Source organism: Rosa chinensis, chromosome 7, assembly GCF_002994745.2.
Source record: "Rosa chinensis cultivar Old Blush chromosome 7, RchiOBHm-V2, whole genome shotgun sequence".
NCBI classification, from domain to species: domain Eukaryota; kingdom Viridiplantae; phylum Streptophyta; class Magnoliopsida; order Rosales; family Rosaceae; genus Rosa; species Rosa chinensis.
In genome coordinates this window covers 65,144,905-65,158,583 of record NC_037094.1, presented here as the reverse complement: position 1 = coordinate 65,158,583, position 13,679 = coordinate 65,144,905, and the positions used below count along the sequence as shown (strand labels likewise).

Below are 13,679 nucleotides of genomic sequence, written 5' to 3'. Positions count from 1 at the left end.
TTAGCTAGTGCCTATGGCACTAAGAAAAATAAGGGTTTATAAAGTCACTTTGAGATCTTGGCAAGTAAGGGGAATTGATGTGTTATCTTTAGCCTAACTTCATAAAGGAGAATAATTTTATGGTCATGATTTTGTCTTAGGATGTTTCCATTGTTTGTTTCAACTTTCAAGTACACTTGGCTTGATTTTTCCATAATAATTAAATTCTTTCATAAAAACCGGGGAGGAACTTAGCTATCATTGATTTAGTTTTTCAACTCCCTCATGATCATTAGCATCAAGTGGGAAATCTTTCCTTCATTTCCCATACGTTCTTAATTAGTTACCTTATCAAGGTCTCTACGAAGAAGGTAATTCAAACAACAAAATGGGAATCAGAAAATTTTACGAATTACAGGAGTGCGGCCTTTTGCACTCTGTGGCCAGCTCTTTTCAGGAGTTCAATCATGATTGTCATTGAATCTTCGAAAATATCTGGAGGTTTTTAGCCTAAAATGTAAAATTTGTTCCTCTAATTTAATTAGTTTTATATAAAAATAATTTTTTAATTTTTAATTTATAGAAAGATTAAGCGAGACCATCTTCACACCTTGTCTTATGGTTCAACATATCCTCACCCTGAAGAAAGAGGGGCACCTACCACCCCTCCTCAATAGGGGAAAGGATCAGTACTCTAGAAGAGTCTCTCCATCCCTCATTTGTTGATAAGAAATTGAAAAAAAATGCATCATATAGGACCTGTAGCCTTACCTTGTGAATTCAAAAAGAATGAACAACAAGATATGCATTCCTTTGCAGCGTCCGTACTTTCCGAGATCAACAACCTTAGCAAGGTCTTTAACTCTTTATGTGAGCTATTCACGCTTTGGATACAGTACAAATAGCATTCTATAGAGTTTGTAATGTATTTCATAAGATAGTGATAAAAACAAGTATAAGAAATTGAGAATTATACGAGTCCAAATTTGTCCCATACATTGCACATTATATTTGTATGTACAGCAAAGAAGGACCTACACTGCTAGACATACACACATGCGTGTAAAGTAGACCACCTATTTATGGGTAGCTCCAAACTACCCACTAAATATATACTTGGAAAAAAATCAAAGTCATCATAGAAACAACCCTCGGCTTTTGATCCAACTCTCTGTTCCATTTAATTAACTAATTAGTTATTTAGTCCTTAATGCCCCACTTTACAAAATATTGAACTCCATAAAAATCTAGAAAAGAGAGGGGAGAGGATACCCAGATTTTACATGAAGGTGGTTCTACTGCTCGGTGGGGGACTGGTTTTGTATAATAGAAGAAGAATTAGGGTTTTAGTGGGAGTGGTGGGCTTCAGTGGGTTTCGCACTAGACGATCATGATTTGTGGGCCTCCTATGAATCATTGCCAGGCCAATAAAGCTCCACCTGTCACATCACAGAAAAGGATAGGGAATAATGGGCCCACTTTATCATGCAGCGTCTGGTTTTTCCTTCATAGTGGAACCCTAACCCCCCATTCGTTGTTAACCAAAAAGCCATGAGATTTCTTTGATCTGTCAGTTGTTTCAGTTGGCTCATTACCAGTGCTGCTGTTAGGTTGCCGCCCCCCCTCTTTTCTCCCTATTTTTGGCTAAGTAATATTCATGAGGCTAGCAGCATTCCATGGCTACGATATTCTTTTTCTTATTTTTATTTACTTCAAAACATTGATCACACGAGAGACAGATGCCAGCGGACGACGACAAGTAATCGATCTGATTACAGGGGTGATGCCAAGATAGGATCACGGGAATCTCTTATTCTTCAGTAGTGTTCGGATGAGATGAACAAACTCAGTAGTTCTTCCATTACTGAGAGTTGTTTTTAGAAACATTTGAACTCGATGTAAGAAAGGAACGTAATAGAATAGCCCTAAAACAGCTACAAGCATATATTTGAAAGCTTCTGGAATGGGAGAGTTGATTTCAACATACTTTAAGGCGAATCAAATCTCTAACTAACAAAACTTCATGGGTCCCTAGAAAAAATTCGATCAGATACTAGCTTGTAAGACACATAATATTGTAGTACAAGCTTAACATCTCATTCCAGATAGCTTATAGAGGGAGAAACCTTACCTATAGACTTGACAGACGCTAACAAAGAAAAACATGTTGGGAAAATAGGTCTAGTTGCTATATTTAATCAAAGCATAATGCTACACGAACTACATGCATCTCACATTATGTGGCAGTTGATATGGCACAAACACGTTATTTAAAGAAATTCTATGATAAGTTTGATTTTCTGCCCCATCAGCTGCCACATATGGTAGGACGCATGTAGTATCCAAAAATGCAGTTCACCTAGCATTACCAAAAATAATTTGATTGCACAAATAAATATATGCAATATACTACTAATTGATTGCATGATCAATGACATCAATAATGTCAAACAAATGCAAACTTAGCTTTTGGGAATTCTTAAGCCAGTCGATGCTTTTGTTAGACATAATGGTTGTAAGACGATTTTCCCCCAAATGGGTACTTATGGTTAAAACAAATCTCTCATTCCTTGATACAATTACTTCACTTTTGTGAAAATAACAGTACAATCCATATATAGGAACAGACGAATCAAAATCATGTAGAAACTCTCTTATATACAAAACAAATAATTACCTCAAATGCTCTCTAGTTTCTAAGTGTAGGGAGTGTATTATATTCAAGTGTACCCTTCTTATTTTTCTAAATGATTATGTAGGGCTTCTCTTTATAAGCATCGGAAATGTCTTTTAATATTGAGATGCAAATTTTCATTAGAAAAGTGCAACCGGTTCTCCTATTTGTTAGGTTAGATCACTTACGTACACCATTTTATATATTTTCTTTACTAGAGAATTTCTGCAATGGATGCCTTTTTGGTGTTAAGGGTAAAAAGGGAAAGTTACTCATATTAAGTAAATGTAGAAGTATAAAGTAGAAAACAAGTCTTATATATGGTGAGCAAGGTTGTATATATTTTTTCTGTATCAATATACGAAGCTCTCTCTCTTTTCTGGGTTTTTCATCATCTTCTTCAATCTTCCTTACAATTCTATCATGGTATCAAGAGCCAGGTTGATCGGTGACCTAGTTTCTCTCAAGAATTGAAGAGTTTTCTAGTTTAGTTCTTCAGCATCCTTCTTCATCAAGTTGCAGTATTCAAGCCAATTGGGTTCAGATAAGTGTTATCTTCGTCAAGTTGATTCAAGTTCAAATTGTTGAAATTCAAGGTTGTTTTCCCTCATCGAAGCTTTGGATTTATATGAATTGTGTTCGTAATCAATTTCTGAAGCTCAAAGTAGTTGCATAAGTGATAAGTTGAAATCTTGATCTGTTTACAAACCCTAGACATTTGGGGATTTTAGTTCAGAGCTTCTTACTATTGTGATTTGGGGTTTCTCGAATTGGTTGTTGACCGAAGTATGATGTCTATGCTTGATTGATTGTTGACAAAGAAATTTGAAAGAAATATATTGGTTAAGTACTGTATTCAAGAAGAGTGATGAAATGGTGGTCTGAATTTGCTGGTAGTTTAAAGCATATGTTCTACACAAGTGTTGTGAAGCCTTGTTCTCTGAATAGTGATTTCTTGAACATAAGTTAAAGTCATAGTGATGCCTGTGAATTTGAACATAAGTGAAAGTCAAGAAGTTTTTCCATATACAACCTTGTCTATAAATGAAAGTAAATGAAGTATATGGGACCTTGCCTATAGATTTATAAGGGTTTGGGCCACTCCATCCATTGCTAATTGGTTTTGGATGTGAACCCCAGATTACTTTATCATGGTATCAGAACGGGTTCTCTGAATAGTGATTTCTTGGACAAATAATTGCAGTATAGTAGAACTTTTGACTACATTTGAACATAAGTGAAAGTCAGGAAGTTTTTCCATTGGCTATATTGTTTTCAACGGGTGGTTGGAGTTCTTTCTACTATATGGAATTCAATTCTTTGCCATTTCTACTATTTGGAATGGTTATTGTCCAAAATTGAAAGTTGGTAAAGAATTAGTTGTTGTTGCTAGGAGAAGACTCTGCATCATGGATAGTGTTTGGTGTCACTAGATTCAGTAATATTTGGGTGATTTTCTGCTATTGTATTGGATGAGGTAAAGTGTCTGGTACAGTTGGGTTCAAAAGTAATTGGGTGATTCTGCATTTGGTTTCTTGTGAAGAAGAATCTGGTACTACAAGGACCATGAATAGCAATCAGTTGGACAGTTATCTCCTTTCCAACTTCTCCAATATCATCACTTTTAAGCTAGATGACACTAATTACGTGTCTTGGCGATTTACGCTCCAGTCACTGTTGGTAGGGTGTGATCTAATGGGATATATTGATGGGTCTATCCCTTGTCCTTCACGATACAAAGTTGCACAAGAGGCTGGAACTACCCCTAAGCTTACATAAGAGTATAAGTACTGAAGGAAGCATGACTCTGCTCTAATGGCTCTACTAGCTGGTACTTTGTCATCTTCAGCCCTTTCATTCATTGTTGGGAGTAAAACCTCAAAAGAAGTTTAGTATTCCCTTGAAGATAGATATGCTAAACTTTCAAAGTTCAAAACTTTTGAGCTAAAGACGTCCATGCAGAAAATCCGGAAAGGTAAGGATAGTATTGACAGGTATATAGAACACTTTAAAACTGTTCGGGACGAACTCTTTGTAGCTGGAATTCTTATTCCCGATGATGAAATAGTGAGTTTGATCTTGAATGGGCTACTTGCTGAATATGCAACTATCAGATTGAGCAACTATCAGATTGATCATTCGTACTAAGGAATCATCTACATCTCTACCAGAACTTCGTACACTACTCTTAGATGTTGAAGCTGATCTTGATCGAGAACAAAAGATTATTACCTCTGCTCCAATTACTTTAACAGCTGCAAGAAACCAAGACTCTCTTGATCAAGAACAAAAGATCATTGCCTCTACTCCAATGACTTTAATAGCTACAAGAAACCAAGACTGCCAGCTTTCTAAATCCCATCATGTCAGTGCACATGCTCAAGGATTGTACAACTTGGTTCTCACAAGATATTTTCATCCAAGGAATCAAGGTAAAGGTGGTGACAGGTACCATCATAACTTTTCTCATGGACCATATCGAAATTATAATTGCTATGCATATAGGAAGTTAGATGTTGGTTCTGTGCAATCTAGAAGATTTATTAATCATTGTGGAAACTCAAAGTGCTACAACACTGGTGGTATTTCCAACAATCTTGGCTCTGCGAAGTCCACAGACTTGAGGAATTCAAATGGTTGTCATGATTATGATTTTTCTGGTGGAGTTCATCATCAGAGTGTTTCTTTCCCTAGTGATAATTGTCAAATATGCTCATAATTTGGTCATATTGCTAAAACTTGTCCCCAAAGATCTGCTCCTAGGCAAGTTGTTGCTATTGGTGGTGTTAACCATCTAGCTTTAGTTTGACAGCTTGACTAATTAGTAGTATTTCAGCTAATTAGGGTTAATAGTCAGTTTTAGCTAATTAAGCTTTCTGTTAGTAATTAGCTCATGTTGTGTTGTGAGCTGACACGTGTCTGTTATCTCTTTCAGTATCTAGCTACTATATAAACCCTGTACTAAAAACTTCTCGATCATTATGTTCAATACAGTTAGAGAGCTTCCTCTCTTGTCTCTCTATTTGCTTCGTCTTCAAGCTTTCAAAGTTACTCATATTAAGTAAATGTAGAAGTATAAAGTAGAAAAATAAGTCTGAATACAAATTACTTTATCATGGTATCAGAGCCAGGTTATCCCACGTGTGCATGCCTCATGGCCACACGGGCTCCACATCACCCAAAGTTGTCTATGTGTATGGTTTGAAAATTCACCACACGTGTGGGGGCATGTTGAGAATATATACATCCCACATGGAAAAAATGGGACCTTGCCTATGGATTTATAAAGGTTTGAGCCACTCCATCCATTGCTAATTGGTTTTAGATGTGAACCCCATATTACTTTATCAAAAATGAACATCTGTGTGAAACATCAAAATTGATGCGGACATAATCTTTGAGATACGTACACACAAATATTCGTGAGAGTCCTGATGAATGAATTTCACACATATATCAGTGACGGTGTTGTTTAGACCTTAACCGATCCTTCAAATCCATCATCTAGATGGTCATTTGCTTAAGAAAAAACTTCAATTTAATCATCTCCCTTTCCACTTCTTCTAATGATCATATGCTTCTCATAATGATCATATGTTTATCAAAACAAGTTATGCATCCTAATTTCAATTACTAAATTTACGAGAAAGAAATCAATCAAGAAACACGTTTACGCAAACAATGTCCCATATTTTACTTCCCCTAATTACTTAGTCTACGTGACCACATCATAGCTAAGCTTATCAAGTACGCAATCAAGGTATAGAACGCTATCTTATCAACATCAAATTTGAAGCATTAAGATCATATGGAAATTTGATTGATTACAAAACAACATTCTTGTGTGGAATGCCGACCTAGCATGCAATTCTAATTGTTTCATTTAAATTTCATCGAAAAGTTGTCGCTACTTATGAACATAGAACAAAAAATTATTAGGTGAATTGTTTCTAAGTCCTATCTCCAATTACATGCTTATATCCTAAGTATGCATCCAAAGAACATAAACATATAAAAGATATCAATCTAATGAAATCAAACAATCAATCTAACCAGTAAAGTTTTGGAAACTTAGATTTCATAACAAAGAGTTTGTCACATAATTGGGGCTTCAAACTTCGCCCCTAACAAAAAGAAAGTTAGATACGCTTAGTTTTGGAAAACACAAAATAAAACATAGTATAATAAAAAAGAGAAAAGGAAAAGGAAGAAAAAGATGGTGGCGGATGAACAAGAGAGAGATAGAAGAGAATGTTCAGGGTGTGGTGGTGAATTATGTGATTCGAGGATCTTTATATAGTGATCATGCCTCCCTTGATTCCTCTCCATGTCACCTTAGTTTTCCTTGTCCAAGTTGAAGTAGGTTTGCCTTTAAATTTTATGATTGGTGCATATACATAGGACTAATGGAAGCACGCCACACTACTAGAAATTTCCCCAATAGGGACTAACTAGTAGGCACTAAAAATTATCAGCGGGAAATGGAAATTAATAGTAAGCCACTGATTTGAATTATTGGTGGGATGAATTTTGTTCACACTATACAACAGTGGGTAAGTGATGAAATGCATATATTTGTGATTAATTTATAATTTAACCCGCTATATCAGTGTCAAACACGGTAGTGGAGCTGACGTGTGTCAGTTATCGGTTTTGACAATCATTTTTAGCCGTGGTATTAGTGATGAAGAGCTGATCGAACAATAAGGGAAAACTTCCTTCAATATAACCCCTTCACCCGTTCAAAGTCCAAAACTTCAAACCAAATCTCTCTCTCTCTCTCTCTCTCTCTCTCTCTCTCTCTCTCTCTCTCTCTCTCTCTCTCTCTCTCTCTCTCTCTCTCTCTCTCTCCCTCCCTCCCTCCGTCTCCTCCATACCTAAACAAGATCTACTTTTTTCTCCCCTTCTAATTTTTGATCTCTCTCCTCTTAGTGTTTTCAATCTTCTGGGTGATTGTTGCAATAAGGATAAGATCGTCTCCCATCACTTGTCAGCCAGGGATGACCGATTTGTCATCGTTTTGGAGAAACTGTGCTATATTCAGTTCGAGTACTTGGTGTACTACGAGACCCGCATCACCGGAAAGCTAAGCTACTGCGCGATCACGGATCTGAAGGGCATTCAGGTACAAAGATTGTTCTTTTGGTTTGATGTGGATGAGATTAGGGTCGATTTACAGCCGTCCGATAGTATTTACTTCACCATTGGGATCATGAACAAAGCTCGATGTCGATCAGTTCCATAATGTTCATTCTTGTCGGGACGAGCTTTCGGGTACGGGTTCGGTTTCTTGCCTCGGGTCGTTGAAACAGGTCAATCTACTTTGATTAAAGTTTGATGCTTTTTGATATTTATGGTTAAATTTGGATCTTTATTTTTCTGGGTTTTGGATTATTAATATGCATTTTGGATTAATATGCTTCTGCATTGTGAAAATGAATCAAACTTTTCTTTGTGCATGTAAATGTTGAAGTTTGTTCTGCTTAAAGCTCATTCAGATATAGTGGATGGAGTTTGCGGTTTGTATGTAGTTTATACACTAAATTGAGGGGGATTAGGCAATGCTATTTGTAGAATAAAGCTAATGGTGGGTTTGGTTAAATGGTTGAACTCGAGGAATATGAGAGCATGTATTTCGTACAAAACTCTTCAATCACGCTAAAATTAATTCCTTGACCTTGTTTTAGATTTTTCATTTACTTCAATAAACTAGCTTAATCAGTTCTCATATCAAGGAAGCTGTAGGGCATAGCTGAACGATAAGACATTTTACTTTGTTGGGATCCTTGGCAGAGATGAAAACCAGGGGTTGAATATCTTGTCTTCACACGCAAGGGAAAGACATATTAGAAAGACATTTCACCTTGCCATATTTGTGATTCCGGGAAAAGCCTGACAAGTGAAAATGTGTGATCAAACATTGCTTGCTGTGGCTAATATCTTTTTGAGAAGTTCTCTGTATATGAACTGTGAAGTAAATAGAAGCAAATCAGAAGGTTATCTAATGATGCATTATTACAATTATCCTCCAAACGTAATGGTTACTGAAGTTTTCATAGATATAGTGTACAAATCCTCATGCCCAATGTAATGGCCTAGTAGTTCCAATACTAAAGTCCATACTGTGTATTTCTACTGTTGTTGATTCATTTCTCAGCCTCAAATTCTTCTTGCTACAGGGGTCCAAGATTGTTTGAACCCGCTGAAGCCTTCTACTTGGTATAAGTCTTGCTTATATTACCCTAGAAATAAAATGCTAGTAAAGTTGGATTTCTAAATTATTGTGCTTTTGTGTGAGGACCTTGTTGATATAGTTAAATTAGTTAATTATAGTGTGCAGGGGTTGATGTTAAATATGAAGAGATAATTGAAGCAACTTCAATTGACTCCAGCAAAGTCTTACGGTCATGCACTGCTCAGGTCTCTTAGTTCACTTTCTACATGTATTTTAATTTCTATACATGTTTCAATTGAGGACTCTATGATTTGGATGGCATTTTACTGATTCTTGGTATTGTTTATATATTGAAATTTTACTATGATTTGCTCAAGTATTCCTGTTTTTTGACTTGTTTTCAGTAGGATCATGAGTGAAAGTTTTCATTGTTATTCTCATTGTTTCTATTTTGCTTGACACCAAAAACCAATACAGTAATGGACTAGATTATGTCAGGCACTTTTGGTAAGACTTGGTATTAGAGATGACATTTTCTGTTCGATCTAACCAGAAAGAAATTGCTATTTTTGTGATTTGGACAAAGTATACTAAATCATCAAGATTAAACAGTTGGGAAAAATATATATTTCTGTGCCATAATTTAAGGACTCTTGCCTTTTTGCTCACTCTCTTCCTGAAAGCTTGATTCTAAATAACTAAACATGCTTGTTCTTTTTCTGACCATTTGATATTTGCATTATATTGCAGTTGCAGCTGCTACCGACAGGAGACGACTTCTATGGTATAGGATTTATGTACTGCCATGAGCCTCCTACTTGAGTTACTTGAACAACAGATTTACTTCCATCATTTGGTATGCATCTATACTCCATCTGGTTGGAATTGTCTGGTTGATAAACATACTGCATCTGGTTTATCTTTGTCTTCTTTGCTACCATAATGAATATTTTGAGCATTAATGTATATCACTTTTCTATGTAATTGTTAGAATAAAAACTAAATATGAAAATTTTATCTTGCAAGTTATTCGTAAGGAAGGGTTGCAGTATCAAAGGAAGGGTTGCAGCCTTGGGGAGGAAGAGTCGTTGATGTTTAAATTGTGATGGGTTTATCTGTAATTTTTTAGGTTGATTAGTTTGATACTTTTTAAAATACAGTATACAGTACATTAATGTAGAGGTGCCGGTGGGCACCTTATTTTTTTACTGATATCAGTGGTATTCCAAAACCACCATTACACACTGATAATGGTTGTTGCATTGGCACTGATTGAGATGCAATTTTTGCATTGGTTGAAGGTATGACACTGTTAATTTATTGGTGTGTAATGTCCTAATAGCACCTGCAATAGAGGGGACTGATTCCTCATTAGTGGCTGCATAGTGGCTAATGAGATTAGTCACTCTTATCAATGTGTATTGGGACAAAGGGGACTAATTCAGATCAGTGTGGAATAGGGAAATTTCTAGTAGTGCCACCTTATATAATTCTCCATCTTTTGCGCCACATGTTCATAATAAGTTGGTGTATTCAGTAAAAACTTGTCATTGTTTTTCTCGATTGATTTGGGCTTCGAAACATAAATTCCAGTCAAAAACCAGTTTCACGTGCAGCCTGACTTTCTTGTATAACTTCTTCTAAAAAAAGAATATTCACGAACAGTAAAAGGCTCTGAAAACTAGATTTCCGAGGATTTCCATTAATATAAAGATCAGCATCTAGTTCATCATGAGCTACTCTCATTGCTCTGTAGAAGTTGACTAATTTGCACATGCGAATTTGCCGATTTTGTCTTTCATGCGTGTTTTCTCCTTAATTTTCTCCTTTGCTCCATAAAACTCCTAAAAAGTAAAAACAAGAAACAAATATAAATACTATAGACTAAAGGAATTTGCGTGACAAAATATAGGAAAATAAATAATATATATGTCGCATTGTATGCTCCTATCAGTGCTTCTTTAAATAAGTTGACTGCATTGAAATTTTCATTAACTACAGTTGAATGAATTCTTAGTTAAATGGAAATCCAAAAAAAAAATGGCTCTCTCCCCAAACCCTAGCCTCTGGAGCTCTGTGCTCCATCAATGGCGGCTTGCAATGGCCTCTGTCCTAAGCCACATGCTGCTAGCCTTCCAACGCCGATCTTGTGCGGCGACCACCAAATCTAGCCCTAAACCTTGTATCACCATGTTTTTGCTTCTCACTAGAATAAAAGGGATGTTGCGAATGAGATGGATTGGCAGGCTGATCTAAGGCGACCCAAGATTCGATGGGCAAGAGATTGGTGGTTCCGGGTTCACCCGTCTAGAGGTCGACTTAAGGCCGACCTATACTTGGCGAGATTGGCGGTGGCGGTGAGTAAGGTTACATATCAAGGACGGTTGACTGCTTCTGGTAATCAACGTGAAGGACTGGAATGGCAGCCAGCGGTCGGGTCGGGTTGGTGGAGTTTGGCCATATCATTCATGGTAGTCGAGTATAACATGTGTTCGGAGTAGGACGACTCCGTGCCGAAGCAAGGCGCAGATTGAAGGGGAGGCGCAGTGCGGTAGAGCAAGTTTCTGCATCGGCAATAGTGGATGTCGCTGATCGTGGGGTGGCGGAGATGAAAGACACGGTCAAGCATGGTGGTGTAGCCAAAGATGGAGTGCCCTGTTTTCTTTGGGTGCCCAAATCAGATTTGGGGCCAACTCAGTTTGGGTGCTCAAATTAAATTCTAATTGGGGATCAAAAATTATGGCTTCTGGTCTTATTGGGTTTCGTAATTGGGATCCAGGAGGATTAGCCCGACTAATCATTCTATCTATAGTGGGTCTAAGTACTGTGTTTATGTTTCATAGTGTAATAGGCTGGCTAGGAATAAGTGAGCACTGGTTGTCTAATGAGTGGTGCTAGCATACCACGTCCTAAACTTGCCCAAGAGTTGACAAGGGAAGATATGTATCCATGCCATTCTGACTTGAGTTGTATGAAATAAATGACTTTGGTTCAAAAAAAAAAAGTTAAATGGATAGAACTTTTGAATCTTAAATTGGTCAACTAATTTTATATATAAAATTTATGAACTTATACAAGTAAAATTACAAATGGTTGACTCTTAAGGAAAAATATTAAATCATCTTTGTGAAGTGTAAACTAATAACTTATCGAAAAATTGATTGCTCTAAATTAATAGAATTTAGGTGCTGAAATTACAAAACTCTTTCTTCTGAAGAAGTTTTTTTGTGAAATAGGACGTCAAGCCTTTCATATATTCGAATATAAGTGATTACACAACATGACCTATCCCGAGAGGGCCACGTCAATATCAAGCCATGCAGGCTACCCTAAAGCAACCAAATGAAATCACTATGGTAATAGGACCCAGAACCAGAACCTAGACAATATTAGAGCAAGAAAAGAAAAGTAAAAACCCCAACTTAATTGACATAACCCAGGACCACCCTGCGCAGTGGGGGATCCTCCAGGATCCCAAATGCGAACCCAAAACTGATTAGGCCTGAGAACCTTAGCCAATAAGAGGCCAACTGGAAGCAATGCCCAAGCCCAAGCACCAGGCCCAGCAGAAATCGCTCTGGGCACCCAAACAAGCTGCACCCCACCACCATCAGTAACGTTGCGCCGGGAAGAGAAAAAAGCCGCTGAAGCCAACCATGGAGCCGGACCCTCCGAACCCTTATTCCGACGCAGCCTTGCCCATACAGCCAGCATGTTGGAGATCGAGGATCGACCACTACCAAGAGGAGGAGTGGTCTGCCACTCAGAAGCCATCCACCACGCTCTAACATTCCGGATCGGACCCAGCCTCCTGCTAACGTCGGACGTCTTCCCAAATCGGAACCAAAAGCCTCCATTGCCGGTTGCATCCACCAAACCTGCCCTGCCACCATCGCAACAACTCCTTCTGCCCCGCAAAAAAGAGGCAGATCCAGGATCCCAGATGCGAATTGTCTCACACAAAATCACATCGGAAAATAGCCTCCCCCGGTGAGAGTCCTTCAAGCAATCACAAACCCGACCAAACACCCCGCGAGCACCGCTGGGAGGGGTTGAAATCAGGGAATGGATAGAACAGCCTGCCGGTTGAACAATGGGGAACCACGCCCTTGAGGAGGGCGGCAGACAAGCTTCACGAGGAGAAGCATACTCATTGGAGGCCAAGAAACTCGACTGCAAAAACCCTAGGGCTAGGGTTTGTCGTCGAACGAGAGAGAGGATAGCTCTCATATTCAACTAATTTAATATTTTCTTGTGAATAAGTTGGACGATAAGCTTTTCAGAAGCACAGGCAAATTAGGGTCAAGGTTTTACACGAAATTACAAAAAACAAATTTTTTTTAAGAAGGTGTTAAAGTTGGCTCCTAATATTGAGGAAGAAATTTCTTTTTTCTTTCAAAATTTGATAGGGAGATGTCGTACTTTTGGTCCGATTTATCGTGAGAAAGAAATTAGATGTCAAGATAATATGTCAAACATGGTTTCACAGTTTTTTTATTTTTAGAATTATTTTTTTTAAATCTACCAAACGCATCTTAGAATTTTGAAAATATAAAGTCCAATTTATTGTTTTCATTTAACAAAACAGTTTTCTAATGATCATTTTGTAAAATGTTACCAAAGATGCCTCAAATATCGTTGGCTTGTTGGGTGCTGACACCAAACTTTGGGATTAGATCATTAGAAGTTTCGCCATAGATTAAGCAAAAACTCTGTTGAGAACTCAACCCTAATGGAATGAGCAAGAGAGAGACTTCTTTTCAAGAAAGACGATTGAATGTTATTATCTATCTAATAAATTATTTATCTTGAAGTTTCAATCAATTAACCAGATTATGTGAATTCTTAAAA

The 13,679-nt window shown here is 37.4% G+C and overlaps 1 long non-coding RNA gene across 1 annotated transcript; it reads left to right on the top strand.

Annotated features, from left to right (window-relative positions):
• Positions 1-7,488: 7,488 nt before the first annotated feature.
• LOC121050362 lies at positions 7,489-10,252 on the top strand. Its single transcript, XR_005802764.1, has 5 exons — positions 7,489-7,965; positions 8,833-8,872; positions 8,987-9,073; positions 9,579-9,684; positions 9,855-10,252. It is a non-coding gene; the product is annotated as an uncharacterized LOC121050362 (long non-coding RNA).
• The last annotated feature ends 3,427 nt before the right edge of the window (positions 10,253-13,679 follow it).